Source organism: Cloeon dipterum, chromosome X (genome assembly GCF_949628265.1).
Source record: "Cloeon dipterum chromosome X, ieCloDipt1.1, whole genome shotgun sequence".
NCBI lineage: Eukaryota > Metazoa > Arthropoda > Insecta > Ephemeroptera > Baetidae > Cloeon > Cloeon dipterum.
Genome location: NC_088790.1, coordinates 19,271,139 through 19,295,122, shown reverse-complemented (window position 1 = coordinate 19,295,122; position 23,984 = coordinate 19,271,139). Strand labels below are relative to the sequence as shown.

The 23,984-nt window shown below is 37.0% G+C and overlaps 1 protein-coding gene across 1 annotated transcript in view; it reads right to left on the bottom strand.

The window, feature by feature from the left end:
* The window catches only part of Eip74EF (Ecdysone-induced protein E74), an 80,164-nt gene extending 57,949 nt beyond the window's left edge, over positions 1 to 22,215 (bottom strand). Inside the window, exon 1 of the mRNA XM_065496489.1 lies at positions 21,927 to 22,215. The gene's annotated coding sequence lies outside the window, so the exon portion shown is untranslated. The remainder of the gene's footprint in view (positions 1 to 21,926) is intronic.
* Between the last annotated feature and the right edge of the window lie 1,769 nt (positions 22,216 to 23,984).

Here is a 23,984-nt window from a genome sequence, read left to right as displayed (position 1 = left end):
TATTAGTCTTACTTCTGAAATTTTCATCGATAAAAAATAAAAATAAAACGATTAGCGAAAATTTGGAATTTTGTCAAAATAAAATGACTTTTTTACTAACAATTTTTTCAATTTAAAACAGTCTTAAAAACATTGAATAATTCTATTGAAAATGCTTATTTTTACTTCAAATTTTATCACCATAGCATTGAACGATAACAATTTTCTGATTTCTCTCTCTAAATCATCTAAATTGGAAGATAATTTTTTTGCCTGAGAAATTTTAAGCAATTTTCATCTAAACCAAAACTCGCCGCCGGCAAAACATCATGCCTTTCTCAACAATGCTGCTTAAATACAACGACCTGAACTTTTTCAAAACGTGCGAGTGCAGTGCAGTGCAACTGGCTTAAATGCACGCGCTAGAATCGTCCAGGGTCGCGTTCTCAGTCAGGGGTAATAGTGGTTTGTACCCGCGTCTCCAGCCGCCCCGACCCGCAGCGTTTTGGGCTAACGCGCGTTTTCTTTCAGGGTCGTAAAACCCTGGAACGACTTGCCGCCTGTGCTTGAAGACTGCACCGCCGCGCAATTTCGCGCTCTTTTGAAGCAGCAATTATTGTGGAGTGAATTTTAAAGCGTTTTGTGATCGCCTAAAGTATAGTGGAAAGTTTAAATTTCGGACGGGCGCATCGCGACGACTGCGGTCTGTTTTATAGATTTTTCGCTAGCGTTGTTGCCTCTTTTCACCTGTATATAACCTGACCTATATGCATTATATATGTATATTTGACTTAAATGAAAAATAAACAAATATATATAATACTAAAAAAACAACAGAAAAAGCTGGATGATGTTTTACATTAAAAATTCAAATTAATGAAATTCGTTTTTTAGCAAACGCTTTTGTATAACTATCTCATGAAAATATGAGTTGTTTGATCTGCACGCGTGGCTCAAAAGTTTCATTATTCTCATCTAAGTGCCTATTTGGGAGGCACAGAAAAAATGTCGTCTTAACTATTGAACCCTTGATATGAAGCAGCCATATTTGCCAACACATAATTTTGCTACTTTAAATTCATATCAATGCCAAGTTAAATTAGTCTACTCCTGAGAGACCTGCTTTCGCTACTCACTCGGCGTCACCTTTGCAATCACAAATGTCACTGTCATCACATTGTTACGACAGCGGTGGACAAATTATCCAATACACACACGCGGTGTGCATAAGCGCTCGAGCAATGTGCCTACGGCCGCAAAGAGCGGCGAATTAAAATGATTCGGCAAAAGCAACAGGATTCGCTTTTTTCTGCAGTGGGCGGCGAGCGCATAATGACGAAAATTGTTGTAATACACATACATATAATTGCCGGCTAATGACGTTCTCGCCATGGCGAGTGAGCCTGTATTTATGGACCAGGTTGCTCTAACGGGACTGCTCGTCAGCAGCAGCAGCCTTTTCTCCGCACGCCGCGTGCACTTACTCGGGCCGGGCAAGTGCATTCGAGCCAACTGCGAGCAGATGCAATCTCGCCTCTGCAACTGTAACTGCAGCGCATTACAAAGGAAAATATGTTGGGAGAGCCTGGGGAATCGCTTCAAAAGGTGGTGATGTTCGAATAGGCCTTGCAGTGGTTAAAAGATCATAAACAGAGATTTATTTTGTGATAGAGTGGTTTTCATTTCATTGGATTTTTTTAGTTTTTCCTTTTTTAATTATGCACTGAACGAAAATGAAAGGCACAAGGAAACAATTGAAATTAATTTTCATTGTTTCCAGCAGTAAGCAGTTGATTTCTTGAACAAGATAAATCGAACTGAAATGCGAAATAATGAAACAGGGCCCGCTGCTATTTAAATTTCGTTTTCATCAAATTGCTGGTAGATTTGCAGCGTTTGACTATATTTTCATTTGAAAAGCAAACTAACCTAAGAGCTTCTTTTCTAAAAAATAATGTATATTTTATTGACTAGACCTGATGAAAATGGTGATAAAATGGATTTTTCATTAAAAAAAAGGAATTCTAAAATAGCTTTACTCAGCGCGGACTGTTATATGGATGGGCGGCTGAGAGCAAAGTTTTGAACAGAAAAAATCTCCTGCACGTTCTTGAACCGTATATAGCTGGTCCCGCAGGCCTAATTAGCAGTGTAATACTATAACCTGCTTAACAAAACTTACGTCGTAGTTCTAGCTGCAGGAAATTTAAAATCCACGGATATTAAAGACAACTGCTAACATATAAGTACCCTGTTTTTAATTAAACTCCTTACGTATGTTTTTCTAATTTAAGTTATTTAAACATATTTTTAAAGCTAGAGTCACGCAGTGAAAAGAGATATTAAATAAAAAGCCTCGTAAAAATGTATCAAAAATGTTTTCTATTTTACAACTCGCAGAAATTGGCGAGGTGAGGACGGATGAATATTCAAGTGGAATAGAAATGGAGAGTGAGCTTCACTTTTGAAAACGAGAGCAAATGAAAGTAAAATTAGTAGGCTGGCTTTTTACAGCGTTTCCACTTTCCTTTTTTCTCGTGCACTCTGGCCCACTGAATGCGCGAGACCGCGAGAGCGCGACACGAACTTTTTGTTCGTTGCATAAAGCACAAATCTATCCATCCAGTCGTTCGTTGTTTTACTTTTGTCGCCAACAAATAATGGCAATAATAAAAAAAGAAGTGGATTGACGAGCTAGCCGAGCTGATAGCTGGCGTCGCTGGATAGAAAAGAGCGCGGATCGAGTGGCTTTTTAAGCGCCACTGCTACCGCGACGTCGAGAGCGAGAGGAGGTGAACGACCGAATTTTTCCAACAAAAACCTTCTTGTACGCGATGACTGACTGACTGCGGCATTTAATGTAATTCAGAGCACTTCAGCAGCGGCAGCAGTCACACGAAACTTGCAAACGAGCAATTCATGCTAATGGCGTGCCTTTTGTGCTGCAATCAAATTTTATACCTCAAAATCAAACGCATGAGAATAGAGAAGAATATAATTTGTTGGGATAACATGCAGAAAAAAATATTGCTGAATTTATTCGTTATTTCAAATTCAAAAAGGTGACTAAAATATATATTTTTTTCTTTAAATTTAAATGCCCCCGGGGTGAACTTTTGTCGGCACCTTCAAGTTTGAAAACGCGTGTTGGCATTCACGGTGATCACTGTTAATTTAATTCCAATAAATTTTTACTCTACAATCTATCCCAATAGTTCGTTTCAATTTCAAAATGATGTAAAAATTTCACCGTTACAGGGGGGTCTTAAAGAGAATGAATGGATTTTTCTAGAATTCCGAATTTCTCTTTTTTTAATTTGAAATGTAGATGGAACTACAATCGAAAATAATTTATAGTGTTGTTTTCAGAAAGCATTTTAAGTTGATCTTTTTAAAAAAACGTGCAATAATCAAAAGTTTAAACTAGAAGCAACAATAAATCATCATAAAGTCCAATGCCCTGGTAGCGCGGAAATTGAGCATCGTTCCAAAAAAACACCCAAATTTTCATTCTCGAATTGTATGTTGCCCTTTTCGCGTTTGGTTGTCCAGCTATGCGCAATTTTTCCGCTACCAAGACGGACTTTCCAATTTTCTTTAAAAAAAGCACTGCCATTTTTTAATGGAAGATTTAGATTTCTCTCGACGATTTCTATCTAACAGTGTTTGCGTTATGACCGGGAATTTTCGTGGTGTGTTATATAAGATAATTGTATTAAGTAGGGAGACTGTGCTTGATATAGCTTGCAATTAAAAACTCTGTAGAACATTTTCACAAAAAGATTACAGTGCGTTTTAGCAGCAAAACTTTGGCTTTAATGTGGTTTGAAGATTAGGCTAAAAACCAGGCAGATTTTTTTACTTAATATGAGTCTAGATATCAAGAGACAGCAGCAAACTGTCAAAGCATAGTTACGATTGACTCTAAAAATTTACCTATTTTTAAAATAAAGATTTTTTTAATCCAATACACAATATTGATTTTATTTTTATCACTCATTGTCCACTGGTTAGGAAAAATGATGTTTTATGTTTTAAAATAAAAAAATGAATAAGAGAAAGAAATTTTGCCTTTTGATTAATTGATCAGCTCTGAATTCCTCGTGAGGGCGATTAATGTCGGGCACACTTACTTAAGCGATTGTCGGACAATCGCGACAATTAATCGCGGCGCAGAGGATATATTTACAACTCAATCGGTAAAGGATCCAACTCTGGCGATAAGACATAGCTGCGTCGAACGGGCGAGTCTCTCAATTTTTATTTTAATTAACTTGGCTGGGAGCAAGCCATAAAATATCGCGCGGCGCGCAAAGAGTGAAAGTTGCGCCTGCCGCTAAATACCGCACTCGCGGAGATCCGCGCGCACCGCACACGGCCAATGCCTGCCTGGCTGATAAAGATGCTGAGCGACTCACTCGCGCTCGCTTGTGTATGAAATTATAATGTTTTTGGCCCGCCGAGGAGAAAGGAGTAAGTACGGTGGCGGAGAAAGTTCAACGAATGGCTCGCTTCAGCGCGACCATCTCGTCCGCGCGCGCGGCCACTGCCCTGATAAAAACGCGCTCTCTGACCAGCCCCACGATGCCTTTTTCTCATTTTTACTCGGCACAAGGGCTGAAAATTTTTAATGCCGGCAATTCAATGCAGTTTCTTACAGTTCATATTAGAGATACAAATTTGTATTGAATTATATAGTTTTCAATTTCAATCGATTTTTTCATTTGGTGATTGTGTGGGGGTTGAATGCTAAAGAAAAAATAACAATTTACATATTGAGCTATGGGACTGTGAAATTAAGTTATATAATCATTTTTGATTCGCCTGAAACCGGTATATTTAGCTAACAACACGCCGCTCACTGAGTTGTTGTTTGGCTACTGCTCGAGCAGTAAAAAATAAGCTATTAGCAGACGGAAATAACCGATAAAGAAAACAATAAACTTAGTAAATTGCGCTGCAAAATCCCATTCACGTCTACTGGATGTTGTTGATATTTTGTATAATAACAAATTTCTCTGTGTATTTGTAAATTCCTCCTGAAAATTCGAATCGAAATTTGGCCATTGAGTTCATGTGTGATTTTTAAATAGAGGAAAGGCATAGAGAGAGCAAAACTAAACATGCAGATATACCTCAGGGTACCTCAAGGTTAAAAATAAAATGAGAAATGTAACTTATTAGCAAGTCTGACAAGCAGAAGTGACATGTTTTGATTCTGAAATTGCAAATCAATATATAACCTCATTCCTCGAATATTTGCAACTATAAACATTTAATAACACGAGCAAAAATAAAACTTCCTGAAATAAAAAGTGGCATAATTATTTAGATTTAAATAAAACTTTCTTAGACAGATTAAAGGTGGTGTGGAGTTAGGAATTATAAAGATGAAAGATGGTTTTTGTGGGTTCCAATTTACTTTAAGGCCCCTAACGAGCACAAATAACGCAATTATGACACTTATTTATTTTTTTTTTGCTCTTTTTATCCCTGTCCGAGGACCGGGAAGGGCGCGCACTGCACTAGCACGAATGCTGAAACCTGGGTCCCATTAACACCGCGAACGGATAACATGGACGCACCAGGCCGCACAGGGACCCAGCCCACTCAAGGGCCACTTGCCTCCGCGCCGAGGACTTTTTTTGAAACGCTAGACATTCGTCCCGTGAAGCCAAATCACGCATGCTGGAAAGGTGCAAACTAGCAAGTAGCGAGTCGGCGCCGGTGCGCCTCCCAGCCCGTTGAGCAATTTGAGCATTTCGAGTCACTAAACTAACCACTTTTTGCCATCTCTGACATTGGGCAGCCGGTATTAGATCTCCGAACTGCTCAAATACCTCCCATTGCTTTGACACTCCTGAGAGTGCCTTAACAATGCGAGCCAACGGGCTGGTTTGACGAAAGTTCACCTTAGAGTCATCCAAAACTATCTTCTTCGAGCTCTAAAGCGTTTAAAAAGCACCTAAAACCATAAAAATCCTTTAATTCCATCCACTTGCACCTTTTAAAGGCTTAAAATTGTCTACATTTTGGCAGTGTTCCCTACTGAACGGTGTTTGAGAAAATTTATAAGTTTCGAAACCAGTTTACTCTAGATAAACGGCCAAAAAATCTCTGAAGATGTAAACCGATTAAATTCAGATTTTCGTGTGTTAGATCCTCCGGTGGGATGGCAGCTAGTTATGCAACCTGGCAGCACACAAGTGCTCTCCTCCGTGCATACGCTGTCGAATTCCAGGCGCTCCGCAAAGCGTGCAAGCGGCGTGCGTGGGCTACTTTTCGATTTCCACCGATAATTGCCACGATTAAAGTTATCAACCTTTCGCTCTGAGCGCGAGACTTGCATTTCCTGATTTCCAGAAAGTGGAAGGCCTTCCATGGGCAAGGATGAAAAACACAAAGTTGACACGGCAATCAAGAATAAAGACGCAGAAGTGCACTTGCCGCGAGCTTTTCCTGCTCCGCCAAGAGCACTTTCCACTTGTGCAGAAGGATTACAAGACTGCAGCCGATTTTTTTTTAAAGAGTTGACATTGAAATTTATTCATCGGTAAAGCAAGATCAGGTAATCAGAATTATTCAGCGTTTGATTTTGATCATTTTGAGCGATTTTTTAACCTAGCAAATTTAAAAGTAAAATAGGTGTAAAATTTACACAATTTACAGAAATTTTAATACTTATTTTCGGAGTGAAAAACGACTTCATCCTCATCGAAATAAGATGGTATTTGTTCCTTGACCAGCATTAACGTTTAAGCTCTGGTGCCCCATTTCAAGAGAATATAGTTAGAATCTTGTTATTTTTAAATTCTTTTCTTACAAAAAATAATTTTTTGGATGAAGGTACAAATATGATGAAGACCGATACATATTCAATGAAGAATTTCGTTGATGGAATGGTTTACAGTTGAAATCCAATCGGACTCTAATCAAACACCAGAACTGAAATTGTTTTACAATAATAAGTGACAAAATTCCTTCCACGTAAGTACCGAGTAACTGACGGTCGAAAACTGAATTCTTGTTTTTAAAATCATCTTTCTGCTGTTATGTTATACATATAAAATAATGCTAAATTACAATAATTCAAACCGCCGACAATTGTTGGCTCATGACAAAAGGGGCAGGACCGCGCTCCTGTAATTTAAATAAATTTAAATACCATAACAGTTAGGAGGGCACGAAACATAATCTTTTGATTGCAATATGTAATCATGATTCATGAAGTCAGTTTTAAATTTCCCCAGCAAAATTGTATTATAACTAAATATGATCGCGTTTTGAATAAATACTGGTTAAATAATATAGGACTTGTCCTGGTTGTTTGAAATTTGAGATATTATTTTTCTTTTCACGACGTGTTTTAGCTCCATTAGGTGGCCTATGCAAGAAAAAATAATTTCAATAACAAAACCCTGCGATTAATAAAAAATTAATGCTAATTTTAAAAAAATTATTTAAAAAATAATAATTTTAAACAAAAAAAAATGAAAGAATCTTTTACGCTATGGAAGGTTTTATAAACTCCATAATTTATCTCTTTTACTTTTAGATCACCCGTCAACTACCAATTAAACGATGGATTTGTAAATTTTAAATACGTGCTTTTGATTGATTGGTGACGCTGGGTAAAATTCCTCGAAATGTGCGTTGAAAAAGCGCCCGGGAAATTATGGAAAAGTGTCTACTTTGGGAAAACCACCGAAATTTCCTTTTTCAATAGGTGTCGCTCGCTTAGCATTTCAAAGCAGCTAATTATGCGCATACAAATAGCCGACTCCGCCGACGCCATCAAATACATAAAAATCGCGCGCGCTTTGTTCGCCGGTGGCGGGCGGAATTGCAAATGAATTGCGCCCGCACGCATCAAAACATTTATTCAAAAGTGCCCCCATCGCAAACCTGCTGGCCAACTTTTGATAGCCCACCGGTGAAATTCTATTTTTCGCTTATATGCAGCAGCCTTAAAAATACTATACCTTAACTCCAGCGATAACAATTTGAAATAACCTCTGACATATCTGGGTGTGCCATTGTATAATTCAAATTTAAAGGTGAAAGTGAATATTTAGAGATCTAAATATTTATTCCGTGATGCTCGCTTTCGTTTTAGTTAGAATGCTGTATTTGAATTGTTCATTAAGCATTTTTGTTTGCAAATTAAGATATTTGTTATTAAATTTCCTTTCCATTGTGTAAGTTTGCGATTTTAAATGGCTGCCTCGCAAACATCAATGGTTAATTGTTTGAATCAATTAAGAGGCCTCTATAATTTGGGGAGGAAAAAGTAAGGTTGGCGCTGGGAGATGGTGAATCATTCAAAAAATGTTGTTTTTTAATTTCTGTAAGCAAATTAAATTTTAGATTTAAAAATACGATAAATTTATTAATCAATATTCAATATTGAGCCCAATATTTTACATTTTAATTGTTGCATCACAAATCACAACTCAATCGATCTCAACGAAATTTTGAAGACGTTATTTCAAAGTAGAATAGGAGCAGTTTTTGCAATATAAATATAAATTTGGAGCAAAATCTTTTTTTAGAGCTAGAGTTTCATAATTCTTGAATTGATACAATATTCTTTCGATTATAGCTATAATATCCTCAAAAAGTTGAAAGTTAAAATTTGTTCATGCAACCGTCTACATTTTTGCAAAATACTAAATGAAAAATAAGATACAAAAATATTATTATATATATACATTCTTATAACTATATAGGAGTTGATAATATTTACCGCAAAAATTGTGCACAGTTAACTTAATCAAGTCTATAGATGTTTGTCTTTTGTTTTAGAAAATCCGGCTACAATTCATAATTTTTTTGTAATTTGATAACATATTACTATTGCAAAATAGTTTCACATCACAAATCCTTAAAAGTAACCTGAAACCAACTAATTTAATAAAAAATTCTAAAATCAAATGTTTGGAGTGTTTAAATTGAAATACAGAAAGTTCCACAAATTAGATTTACTCGATTCTATTTATAACTCTCTTTGGGAACAAAAAAGGTATCAAGAAGTGCAGAACCGAGCGTGCTGAAAATTTACTACACTTCAACGAAAAATCATTAGACTCATGGTAAAATTTCCTGGGTTAGAGGAAATATTAGACCTTCTCAGGAGTTGCGTATGTTTTAAGTACGTTTGCGCGAAAGCAAACAATAATGTAAGTAGTCCTGCTAATTAATTTGAAATGGATTCTCCAGCAAAATTGTTTGCCTTGACTTATAAGTGACTATAAGTTTTGATTTTCTTCTGGCCTGGCAATTCCAAGTAAACTGTTGGAATAAATTTCCTCCTCGCTCTGCCGAATTAATTATATTAAATTTTCGTCGTCGACATCTGTAACCAATTTTGATCAAACTATGTTGTCGTGACTGATTATGAGAAGCTTTCCAGAGGGGAAATAAAGCCGAGATCCCCATGAAAAGATTCGGTGAAACGATACAGCTAATTTGAGCCTTGTTTGTAGCTCGTGTATTTATGTATTTACACCGTAGGCAGCACCGAGAATCATAATGCACAAAGGCTGGCTGACTGACTAACTGCGGCTGCCCTTGTGCGTTTGAGTTTTCGCAAGGTCGTCACAATAGCCGCGGCTCGCGCGCAGCGGATATTAATAAAAGTTTGCCTTGTGCCTTACGAACCTTGCTAAAATCTTTCTCCAGCTCGCGCGCGCACAATATCATGAGCAAACATGAATACACTCACATCTCCTTATGCATAATCCTCAGCGAGCACGCTGCTAACCTTCCCGCTTTTCACCCGAGGTCCCCTCGCCGAAATTTCCAGTTTCGTAACGGATACGCCCTTGATGCGATCGCAATTAATCAACCAAATATACCACAGTTAACGCGTGAAAAATTAATTTCATCTTTAGTTTGTTACATTTTTCTGAGGTAATAAATTTAAAAGTTATTATAAATAATTTTAAGGATTTATACAAAACTGAAGCGTAGCGTATGATGTGGAGAAGCTTTAAGAATTTTTTAATCGTGCTGTAATTAGCCATCAGTCCTCGGATTGGCCGTTGCTGAATTTAAAAAAGTCTTTAGTTTCCCTTTTTATTTATGCATCCAAGAATTTTTATGTATGCTTTATTTGAAAGTTTAAATTGTATCAAAAGAACACGATTTTCAGAGAGCAGAACAAGTTTTTGCATGGTATTTACAAGCTCCTCTCGATATTCTAATGAGGCACCTGAATTGATATTTATGATTTCGCAATTTGAGCCCTCTGAGGCATTATGTGAAGAGCTAACTGCGAATTTTACTACACTCGCGCATCGAAGGTGTTCCTTGAAAGCAGCGGCCGCGCAATTATTATGGCTCGGGGACGTGCAGTGCGGGTAATGAGAAAAGTAGTTGAAGTCTCGCCAGTTAAAACCTCGGGACGGAAAAATACTTGTCTAGCAGGTTTGAAAATTTACAAGAAAAGCTAAGCACTCTCCACATAATGTCCTCGGCAGGTAGATACTTTGTATGGCCGCGTCTTGGATTTCATTTTAATTTAGGAAAGGTCTGGAACATGCGTTTTTACCTCAATCATTTGTGGATTAAACTCTCATAAAAATTTGTCAGCAGGGCCGCTTCCTCACCCGTTCTGAGCTTTATTCTCTTAGCCATAACTACGGAAAGGGGTTGACTACGTATTTAGCCAGTCGATAAAGGAAAGCAGGGTCGGTGGTTTGAAATCCATACCTATGGCGGTTTATTGGTGTCGGATGCGATGAGAGAATTACACTGCGGCTACTCAAGGGATGAGCAAGGGGAGAGCTAGAAGTGGCCCGACTTGACCGGTCCGCCGCCACCAGGAGAAGACGGAGCCGTCGCGGGTGTGTGTGTGTGTGTACGAGCGCTCCCCTCCGTGAGGGGTGGTTGTATAACCTGAGACTCTCCCTCCACGCTCCCCTTTGGGTGCCCGAATATTTTACATTGATTGCTTCGTTACAAATAATATTGATCGTAATATCGTCAGGTAAAACCCTGACAAAATTATATCAGGCAAAAATCTTATTAAAATCGAGCATGAGAGTATATACGCTATAAGCGGCTCAACGCAGGCTGCTTCTACGTGAAAAAGAGTTAATTTCTGGGAAACATCTAGGCTAACAAACGTCTGGTTAACAAAATCTCAAAATTTCAAAGAGTTAGGAAATATTCTTGAGAGGCTCGTGAATTTTTTCATTCCATTTATCCTCAAAATTTGTTTAATTCTTGTCCTCTGTTCCAAAATTATCTAAGAGTTGCGTTAGGTTGAGAAAAGATCCACGAGCCTTGGAGTGCTTCTTTGAATCCGAACTAGATTTTTGCGGTGCGTTAAGGTTTCAGCAATATTCTTACCGTGAATCGCAGCTAGAGTAAGTGCGAGAGTGACCTTTCAGTGAAATAATTTGGCTTGCGGCCTTGGAGACGTGGTATTTAAAATTCACCGAGTCTGGGAACAGCTCAACAGGAAGAAAATAAAGAGGAAAGTTGTTGTACAGCGAGGCTTAGCACTTACTGAGACGCGACTGTAAGTACGCGTGAAATTTACATTGTATATAAAAACCGCAAAGTTGCAAAAATGTCGCACTCTCTGCGCTAAGCCAGCAGCATCATGTGTTTCCGGAGAAATCAAACCGCATTACAGACAGTCATCAACTCTTTTTTTTAAACTAAATTATGCTAAATTATTAACTGTCCAGGACAGGACTCAATATCAACCATACACAATTCTTGAAATTCACTATTTTTAAAAGATAAAAACATTGCTCTAATAATTTTTTTAAGTTTAATCGTCGCCTGTACAGTTAAATTTTATTGCACAAAATGATGCAAATATGCATATGTTCACACAAGGACCTCGCGTGTCTTGTTTCCTTTTGATCCTTAATTGTAAGCCGTGTATTTTAAAGAAACGATACAAACCGGGTCTTTCTCATTTCTTTATAACTATAATTTTATTTTCCTGGCATTCATGGCCAGACATTTATTTGTAAACGTGCTCGGCAATCAATTTAACTGAACTCAATGAAGCCTTTTACTGTCTGGTAACTTTTTGCACTTTATAAATTGTGAATTGATTTCATATTCATATTCGTAATTCAGGAAAATAAGTTAATTTTTATATCAAACATAACAAAACTATGAAAGTCCTTTTGGTCAATTTTGATCACGGTGTTTGACGAAACAATCTTATAAAAACTTGTTAGCACAAATAAAATTTTGTGTTAAAAATTTTACTTTGTTAAGTTTTTCTCATATAAATGTGATCATCAAAAGATTAAGATTTTATTTAATATAAAAAGGCCAAAATTATTAGCTTATTTATTTACATAGTAAATACAATTGAAACAGTTTAATATCCTGTTACGAGAGATGAATTTTCTAAAGGATTTTTGCTTGAAAAACAATTTGTCCTAAAACGAACAATTTTATTCAGAACAGAAAATTTGTTTATGCGCATAATTTTCGGGGACAATAAATTAACTAGTGTTGAAAAAAACCATTCGATTTTGAAAGTAGACTTAAATAAAAACCAATAGGAAATTTTTGAAAAGATCTCGTGTTTTAATTTTTTATTTTTGATAAAAAGAAAACTATTTAAGCTATTTTTAGAGTTGAAATTTCCATTTAAATTTGAACCAAATAATCTTTTTCTCAATGGCTCGAATTGCTTCAAATAAATTCCATCTGTACCTACAATTTGAAACAAAAATCATATAGAAACGCACAGCTTGGATTATTCTGGTTGAAGAGAAAGAGCAAGCAGGCCGGCCGTTGCGTGGAATAATAAACTATAAGCTTCACGGCAGTTTATATGCATACTATATTGTTTTATTTCCTTTACACACACGTACGACGATTATGCTCCCGTTAGATTTACACATGCGGAGAGCAGAGCTTTGATGAAAAAACGAAAAGCTATACCCCAAGCGCTTGCTGCGACCGGAGAAATGACCTTGGTACAGTGACATTGCAAGCTGCATAGGTGTGTTTATGCTTTCGATGAGCATTTGACGCACGTATTAGTGTGTCGAAATGTAGAGACAAACGCTAACCCTGCCATTTCTATACGGTTGCCAAATCTTTGTCTATACAACAATTTCCCTAGCGGACGAGTGCTTTGTCACCGCATTATTTGTAATTTTGTAGTCTTTTGAAACAGTTTAAGATATGCACACTAATGCTAATATGCTCATTAATGGAAATAAGGAATTGAGACGCAAAAATGTTATTTTAAATAAAAGATACAGCTGGCAATACTCAACGTGGACTTGGTTCTTCTATATTTTCAGGATTTAAATTTGATTTTGATATTTTTTAAATCCGCATTACTCCTCTGTGTTTGGAAAAAAATGCATTTAAGCTGATTTCGGCAAATAAAAAAACTCGATTTTATTAACAGATGCTTGGACACCATTCTCTTTAGAGATCGAGATCAGAAAGTTTCATGACTATTGAAGGTAATTAAATATCCAGTTCTCAGCTATGGAGCTAACAGAAAAAATGGTCGATTGACGATTAAAATTTCCGAGTCTAATTAAAAATATAAAGAAGATATATAATAAATAATATCCATATTAAATTTCATTTTTTTTTTCATTTCCACTCAAAAGTTTTTCAAATGGAACATTTGAGGTAATCATCTAGGATTGTGTTTTTGCACAATATCTCACTCAGATTTTCTTATAAGGGCTGGCATTGCCTGAAATTTAAATACAGAAAAACGGCGGAGATTTTCAGAAGGCCTGAATTTAAAATAATAACTGTAGATCAAAACTATTTAAATAAATTAATATTTAAAGGCGTTTCAACTTTAGGATGTGCATATTAAAATGCAAGATAGGCGCGCTGGTTCAACCACCACACTAAAACTTTGTTATTAACTAGCTCTCTTCACCCTTTTGATCAATTTTACTGTATATTTTGTCTCCATCAATTTTAAAAAAAAACTTTATATGCACTGCAAAAATTTCTTATATATTGAAATGGTTTGACTTCTTAGCAGTATATTTATTTCCCTTTCTTTTTCAAAATTAAAATGTTATTCAAAAGAAATTATTCAAGGGATCGCTTGATGGCTTTGCAAGTTTAGTGTTTGATTTGATTTACATTTAAAATTAGCCTGCATTCTTCCAGTGAATTAACGAAAATCTAAATTATAACATACCCTGTTCATAAATATTTGGGATTATTTTCAAAACATACATCAAGTCACATGCATTGATTGTAGACCCAATTAGAAAAAAATGGGATTGATGAATTCTATTTACGTCTCGTGCTAACATTCTTGAAAAGGGAACTCTTTGGAATTTTCCACCTTGTCTGAAATTTCTCCAGCTCGAAACAATCGCAGTGGACGTACAAATAATTGATCACTTAAAATAGCTGATTTAACTGTGCGACTAGGCAATAACGAGAGGTTGCTTTCCCCGCGGCCAGCTGCAACAATGAGGAACAAGGCAACAATGCGTGCATGCGCGCTGATCGGGGCAAGGGCCGCTTTCGGGGCTGCCTGCGCGCTGCAGGTAGGGGTCTGCTCGCGAGCATAATTAGCTCTATGTATGGCACTTTGCGGCGCAGCTGATTGCTTATTATTAGCGCGAGTGAGTGAGAAGGCTCGGGCAAGGCAAGCCGTTGACCCGCTCACGTCACTCGACGTGACGTCACCACGTGGAGCGCAGAGACTGCTGCAAGTTCACCGCTCCTGCGGCCGCCGACTCCGACACACACACACACCGTCGCCTCTTGTTTTACCTCTTATCACTCACACACATTGCCCGAAATAGCAGCCAGCCAGGGTATTCCACCTGGAGACCCGAAAAACCGTGTCTGCACTGACCTTTCCAGCGCTTCCCAGCCACCTGATTGCCGAGACCGCTGCGTTTTACTTACTTGATCAAATAAAATGGACATCGCATAGAAAGTGCTTTTTGCTTCCGCCGATCGATATAATTAGTATATTATAGGCTTTCTTTCTGAAGTGACCAAGATTATTGGCCACTTTTTAGGAATAGAATATTATTATTCTTGCAATGGTCAATACAATAAATACATTAAATAGAAAATTAATGCTCGATTCTAAAAACAAAAACGTGACTGGGAAATCTAGGTTGGGACTGTCTATTTTAGGTGCAAATAAGGATTCAAATCAGCCTGAGTTACGAAATTTGGAACGTCTTTGGTCAAATTCAAAGTCAATTATTAAGAAATCAACATAACCTAAAATTCTCTTCAATGACAGATTTTCAGCATATCAAAACCACTATTTGAATTTCTTGTGTAATCTGTCCAATTTTCTCCAACTAGAATTGAAGACCTAATTGAATTTGTACAGTTGAATCCAACGAGTCTACTTCTGGAGTTCCATTAATAAAACTATTGATGAGTGTACTAATATGGTAAAAGTTAATAATAAAAAATAATAAAACATAATCTGAAAATTTTCCACTAAATATTGGAATTTCATTGTTATCGTTTTTAATCCATGTGAAAAAACAATTCGAAAAATAGTTAATCAACTACATCTCTAAACCATTGTGCTTTAGAAATGATCAACAATATTATCAAACATCCCATCTAAATATCAGAGACAACATTACTGTAAAAAAAGGGAAACTGTAGCAAATAATACTGCGTTTGCGCGAAAAGATTTTCCCTGCATATAAAAATTTCACTTTCATTTCCTAATATATTCACATAAGCGCTAATTATACCATAATATGCACTCCAATACTTATGAACTCATCCAATTATCTTAAACGCCTCTATACCGTGGTAAAATTTCCCACGGTCAAATTGTGCTTTCGATTCTGCTTGACAACTTGTTGACTCTGGTTCCACACAAAAACTTAGAATTTTCCAGCATACTGCGAGGCAATGCGAGAAAACGGAAAATCGCGTAGTTGAGTGAGTGTAGCGTGGTGTGCGGTCAACGAACCCACTGTTTACAGTGAACAGCAGTGCGGTGAACGCTCTCTCCGCGTACGAGAAGGCTCGAGTCGAAGGGACGGCCATCTAGTGGACTCTTTCGTAGAAAAACCACCCTAGGTGGTGACTTGCTGAGTTCAAAATCCTGCAAATTGGCCGCTGCCCGCTGAGTTAAATCCTCAAGTTTTGACGGTGCCTTTCCGGTCCTTACAATTGGTGCCCTGGGTTCATGCACCCCTACGCTTTCCGTAAGGAAAAACTGAAAATTTACGTCTGCTAAAAATAAAGCATGGAAATCGTTGCTTCTCTGTCGGAAAAAAATTCTTCTTAAGTAAAGTACGTGTTCTAGATTTCTTCAAGAATTATCCAACTAATTTCTCACCCTCTTTTAATGTTTATGTTGATTTATGAAATAATTTGTCTGGCAATGTACAGGCAAATCTGTTCTGCTGAACCATGAAAATGATAAATTAAAAAATATATATTATTCAATGTACACCTCCTTCACCAGTAACACATGAAATATATTATGTTAGGTTAAATTTCTCAATTTTGCACATTTTATATTTACAAGGTATATGTAATATGTAAACTTTTAGCTTTCCTCGAGGGAAAAATCAATCGCAAGCAATGAAAGCTCAAGGGTGTGAAAATGCAATCTAAAACTTCTTGCGTTACGTCCTTTCGTATATGTAAATAATAAAAATAATTATTTATTTTCCCTAGTAGCGATTGACGTCATTGAAATTTTTTGAAAACAGAATGTTTTTCAATATAGTGATGATTCAATATCTACGTAATTTCAATCCAAATCTAATTGAATATTAATTTCCCAGGTGGGCAGAACCGGGCTCATCGGAAAAGCCACGTGATTTTCTCAATTGGAGCGTGCAGAGAGAGTTGCCTTGGCACACGCAGTATTTGCTAACAGCTGCCTCTGAGGTTATTCACACCTGCTGCTAACAACAGAGTGTGCGAGAGAGAGAGAAACAACCCCTTCTGCTGTGTTTTTTAACCCCGTCCCCACCCCTGTCGACTCGCATTGACCTCAGGGACGCACCACGGTGAACCCACCGCTGACCAGCGCCTCATTTCTAACGGAGAGGCACATAATTATAAGTGAAATGCAGCGATTATAGGATCATAAATGACTTTTTAAGAGAAAAAGGCCAAAATGTGTATTTAAATTATTTTAGAATAATTTGTGTATGCCAATGACAGCTGTAACAATTATTTTTTCGGGATGTACTAAGAACAACCTCTGAAAAAATTATATATTTTTATAATCTTTTGAAGCTTCAAAAAGTTTCCAATTTAGATCCTTTATCAACCGTTTTAAATTTACAGAATAGTTATTTCTGCTTAAAATTATAATATATGATCTTTGGATTGAGACGAAGAAAAATGGATTTAATTTTAAATATTGGTGTTTAAAAATCAAATTTATTGCAGTTGTTTGGTCCTTCTGACTATATATATAAAAACATTAACTGAATTTTAAATTAAATTATAAAATTAGGGTGAAAAATTGTTTCATAAAAATTTTTACTTACAAAAATGCCAAAAATTTGGATGGTTTATGAAGGAGGAAGCTAATAAAATTTCTAGCCAGCACTTTTACTTTCATATGCCGGGCGTGTGGGTTATCACAACGACAAAGGCGGCAATCTTTGCATCAAATCTCGAACACGCATATTGCAGCCTCTAGGCAAACACACTGCAGCGCGAGTTCGTTAACTTAGTGCATAGGCGATAATTCAATAGCGCGAGGAGTGTTGAAATTGCCTGGCTGCCTGCCTGCATAGGCAACCTGCTGGAGGTCAAGTGCAATAAAAAAGTGCACGCAGGGCTATCCGCTTACTAATGCAACTCACATGCTTTGCAAACACAGTCGTGCGTGCATCCATTCAAATGAGAGAAGCAGTTGCTTCTCTGCACATAGGGGAAGCGAATGGCATTTATTTTCCAGCATTTGTTTGTAAGCGCCTTTCCGCCAGCTCCAAGAAGTGTCCCAATTGTTTTCATGCAAATGTGCACAAGCATATTTAACATTTCATCAGACTCTTTATTTTGTTGCAAGGGGGTTTTAACTGATTACATTGGAAATAATTTGTAAAGCTGCAGCTTTAAAACTTGCAGCAATTATTTGTTATTTGGCTAGTCGATAATTTTTAGGTTTGGACCAATGTGATATCCAATCAACAGCAGATTTTTTTTAATCAAAAAACACCTCTCACGCAAATGATCTTTGACAAAAAGGATAAAAATGGAAATTTTAAATGAGTTTTTTAATTTAGTTTATTTAATAGAGCGAGAAATAAAGCACGAGTAGACAGATTTAGTAGTTATTTAAATTGTTAGAGAGGAATTATATATCAAAATGCATCAGTACATTTTGTCAAATTTTTCCTTGGGGATTTTATTTAAGCCAAAATTTACTAAAGTAAACCACAGTGAATTTTCATGGACATTTTTGTGCTAGTCAAATAGCAGCGCGAGTACTTAAAATCTATTTTTTTCGTAACAAGAAGACTTCCCGCCGTGAGAGAGCATTAGGTAGATTTCGTTCAGTGGACTCGAAATCTGACATTAAAAATGGTCAAATATGTCCTATTTATAAACGAGAAAATTGTTGCCAGGCTATCTTGTAATTCAGGATGACATAGGATACATCAATAGATTCAGATCCTAGTTACTATCTACTGTTTGTTTCATTGAAGAATATTTTTGTAATCTATGCATGTTAATCATACCAAAGAGACAATCAAACAAAAATCGGATCGAACAATTGAGCTAGGGGTAGTTTCGGTTCCTGTGTCAACCTTTCTCTAAGGAGAGTATAGATAGGTTTACTCTCCTTACCTTACTCATTTTAATTTGTTAGAATGTGGAATTTTCATTCAGTGACGTATTAACAACGTGACAGAAAGACACGAGAGAAATAAATTAAACAAAAGTTTCCAACCGACAGAGATAAGAACACCGGAAATATAAACTATGTTTAAAACACTTTGAATTTCTTCTCGCTTTAAAAAAAAATACTTGTATTTTTCATACCGTCTCGCAAGTTCGATAAAAATTAAACAGCGAATAAAGACAAACGTAATATCTTCAATGTCATTTAATGTCTCAGAAATATTTTGATTTGTTGCGTTTTTCCCTATCCTCTCTATTTTGTTACGCGGAAACTGCTATATTTTTAATATTGATTAATTGTGATACTATTTTAACTAAATTTAATGTAAAAATGTGAGGATCGAGGTAAATATTCTTTACAATGGCTACTCCCTAATATTTTGCCATTTTTAAATCAATCTCATTAAATTTATCATTCCAAATTTTGCTTTGTCTGAAAAAGACCCATCGTTTTAAATTTAATTTTGTCATAACTTAATGCCACCCTCCAGCAAAGATCTTGCATCTTGCAATCAATCAATGAAAAAAAAATATCGAAAAATCGGTTCAACACCTTTGAAACAAAAACATGCACTGATTTTATTGCAAATAAAGTAGGTTCCCGACACAATCCATACCCATTGAAGCGTCAGATGGCGGAGCCGCAAATCATAGGAGTGCATAGACGCCACTATATAGAGATCGTGCGAGATTATCTGTTTAGAAAGTGGGCAGGCAAAAAACAAAGAGGGCAATATCGATGGCAGAAACAGACACACAGCACCGAGAGCGAACTGATTGACAGATAGGCGCTTGAGCTGGCTCGCAGACTCGCGCGCGCGAGTGAAAGAAAGATGCGATCAATGCACTCTCTCACGTCGGTCGTTCGCTAGCGCACAGCTGCCTCGCGGTACACAGCACGAGCAATTGCATGCCGCGCGGCAAGTGAAAGGGATCAAGGGGAAAAGTGCAGCCCCCGTTGACCCCCCTGGCATTTTCGCTGCGCGCCATGATCTCTGACCTTAAAACAATAACAAAAATCGGCACTCGGCGCACAGCTCAGACACAGCCGTCGCCGCCGAAATCAGTGATGCACATTCGTTAATGAGACACCATCGCACACTCGACGCTTTTCTGTCTCTTTTGAATGCCGCTGGTATTCGCCTTTGTGCTATCGTAGCTTTGCGGTGTTGTTAAAAGGACTGTGTGTGAAAACCTCTCAGGAATTTTGACGGTTGACTTTAGTGTGATTTTTGCTTAAAATCCCTAGGAGGGTGCGAAATTTGACTCTATATATAGAATTTTAATTCATAAGTATGATAAACATATACGGTTCCTGCCAGCTAACTCTTCTCGCTGGTGACCCCCCATAAATTACGTTGAAAGAGGTAGCGGAAATTGTAAGTGTGTGGCGAAACGTGCATAGCAAAGCAGTCCTGTCTAAACCTCTAACTCTAAAGAATTTGAGTAAAATTTAAATTATATTTCTTAATAATTTTATTTGTGATCATTCCATCAGACAAGCTAGGTCGTCGGTCATTTGTTTAATTTGAAAACAATAAGATTGATCAGTTAAAAGCCTTTGCAAAACCACTGAAATAAAAAAAATCGAGCTGAAAATGGATGGACGTCTAATTTTGCTCTTGATCGATAAACTCCCCTTTTGATTCAAGACTCTCAGAAAAAGCTGCCAAATGAACACAGAAATGAAAACCAAATACAAATTAAAATTCCCAACTCTGTCATTAAAATCATTGGTGTGGTTTTTACGTGCTCATTGTAAACTATATGAACCCTGCAACCTACTATTGGCTTAAATTAACAGTTTGTGCGGGGCATGAAAATCTCGAAAATTCTGATTTATGGAACAGACAATACTAACAACTATTCCATTTCAACAAGTCTGAACTGACGATAGATGAATTATGATAGGCAAATATATTCCCAAGAATTGCAATCAATAAATATTGTGTTTGCAGACGGATTAAAAGCTGAAATAATTGCCGACTTTGTCAAGATCTGGTAAATTTAACTTATTTTCATTAAAATCCTTTTTGGTAAAAATATATTTAAAAAATGACCAAATGCTCGGCAAAATGTATCATATTGGTAGAAGCAAACATTGTTAATTGCTCTGGAATTTCGGAAGTAACAATCGTGAGAGGTATTTATATAAAACAGAGCTGGCCGAAACTTTACGCGTGAATTATCGATTTTCGTGGCCGTCACAATAGGTCGCTCTGATAGTTTATTAACCCCACGCCGGTTCAACCGACTATTTCCAACCCCCTACACGGAAATGATGCTAAAAAAGTTTTAAAAGTTTAATAGAGTTGTAACACGTGTGCGCCACGCGAGTCATGGCTGATGCACATTGTAAGTCTTGCGAAATATGTGTATGTTTCATTAAAACGCGTACGCAGATGCACTCTGTCTGAATATGATAATTTATCTCTAAAATCAATAAATTTAAATAGATTTATATCAGGAAGCCTAGTTTGAAACAATAGACATAATATATCATTGTGCGAAAAAAATGCTTTAGCTTTGACTATTTTAGTTGGAAATGCAATTGTGTGATGGGTAACAATGTTTATTAGCACGAAAAGATTTATCAAACCATAATATATTCTAGTTAAAACCCCGAAGATAACTTTTCCATGATCAGTAGTAACCACTGATTTTTTAATATCGCATTTTATTATTAATTTTTTTTTTTAATTTTCGTGATAGTAAGGGTATGAAAGGAATTTTCCTGCCAAAACTTAATAAACAAAATAAAGAAATTAAATTGTTGCACGATGAATATTTGAAAAATGAAACTGAAAAGTTATTATGTATTATTAATAATTAAAAATGGTGGAAATATTTTCTTAATTTTGCTATAAACAGTTATAGGAAGCTTCTTAATTCTGTTACACGTGTCCAATCAAAAACTGAGCTATCCAAAAAAATGGAAATTAGAAGTAATTTTTTCTGCAAGTTCAATTTTATAGTCTGCATGTATTGTCTGTATCTGTCATGCAAATTATAAAAATGTTTATAGAAATTTAATTTTACTGCTTGGGCTTGTTTTTTTAATTTTTAACAAAAATCCCCCATACAGAGCAAAGATAAGCACATACCTGAAAACAGCCGCGGGGCGAGCGTGGTGATTGATTGTCACTGCAAATCCACAAATTGCACGCGGGTAAAATGCGAACGAACGCAGTCTCAACGAGAGCAAGTAGAACTGGCGGGCGCCGAATGCATGTCACAAAAGGTGCGCACGTGGCCTTCTTGCGTCGGTTGCTAGCGAAAAGTGCATCGTACACGCGAGTCAGCGGCACGACAGCACGCAGCGCAGGTGAGCATGTGCACCAAAAGGACGGACGGCTTCTTGCGCGGCGAACACGAAGCGATCCGACCGACACGACAGACCGGCGACGAGTGAGCATAGAGCAGTCCTGCCCGGCAGCCTGCCGACGCTGCCGTCCCGTCTAGCGGCACACACTCAACGCACGACGGACGAGCCTCGTCGGGGAACGACCCGAAAATCGAGCGAGCCGCCGTCTTTTCCGCCGACTCGGTGAAAAACTTACAGAAAATTGCAACCTTCCGCATATATTTGCAGTACCTCGGAGGAGCGCCGTCGTCTAGCCGCTGAGGCTGATGACCGTGAGGTGAACGGAGCTCGTTTCTCTCCTGATCGCATAGGACACGAATTTTGCGACCAGGGAAGGCTTAGGAATGATTAGAATGACCGTTGTTTGGCCAAGATTTGTGCATGTCTCTGGGGTTATTCCTCAAATTCAATTCCTCTCATTCAGTTCACAATGGTCTATTAATGGACCGAACGTAAGCCATTTTTTCACTGAATAAACATCTGGTTAAGTCAGCCTGCTTTGTCTCTAGGTTCTAAGTTACACTAAATAATTGGTGAACAAAAATTTTCTTTACCATTCTTTAGTTCTTTAAGATATATTTAATGCATTTAAGATGGAGTGATACATGATGCGCTTTTTTACTCAAAAATTTATAAAATTAAAATTTGAAAAAAACGCCACATTTGTGGCAAAACCAAAATGTTAAATCAGCAAAACGAAACAATTGTATTTTGATTTGTCTAATATTAATGAGTTTAAAAGATCACCAGTCAATAATTTATGTGTTTTAGTTGGAACTGGAATTAAAATTGGAACAGTTTTCATTTCGCGTATAATTTTTATTAAGATGTTAGTGAAATTTTCTGGACAAAAATTATTATTTCTATACTGTTGGGATATTTTTCGAAGCCATGATAACGTGAGAAGCAGGCTTTTTTAATAAAAATATTAATTTATTGGAAATATCCAACTGTTTATAATTTATTTACTTGTTTGTTCTTGGATATAGTCAAAGTCATACACACATATGTAAAATTAAAATAATGCAAGACCCGGCAAACCGAACTAGCAAAATATTGCAAAAACGATCCATTATATTAAATAATCTCTCGCCGCACTGAGCCGAAAACAAACATTATCTTACGTTTTCTAACGTTTTCACTGCCCCAAGGAATGACAACAGATTTATTTGTTAAATTATAAAATGTAGCTATGAAACCGACCGTTTAATAAGGAAAAAACGAAAAAACATTTAAACTCAAAACTAATTTATAAAATAAATATTTTGGGTGGAGAAATTCCAACCTTGTATTCTAAATTTTGCCAAAAAATACAAAACAAACATTTGATCACTGTAAAATTTCTGGCGTATTTATTTTTGTGCTTAGAAGCATTCCCCAAAAGTACACGTTTTTTAACTACCAAACTGACTTAATGGAAATCAAAATTAAAAATAACAAATGAAAATTTGCTAGAATTGGCGAAGTGCAATTTCATCTGAGCCTTGTTCGGTTCGCGGTGCGGCACGGAAGCCTTTATGTTGCGCTTTCGAAGAGAGCGAGAGAGAGAGAGAAGACAGGACAATCACCTCGCTTCAGATGGCTTGAGCTGTGTGAGCAGAGCACTGAGCAGCAGTGCACTGTGTTGGGCTGTCATGCCTTTTTGCCAGCGCCACAACACACAGTTCATCCCGTGCGCGCGCTCTTTGTGCGAAAAAGGAATGAAACCGCAGTGAAAGTGCATCGGCCAAAGCGTTTGCACTAATTGATTTTCACGAAAGTGAGTCTGCTGCGCCGGCAAATTGATCCGAGCGTGCAA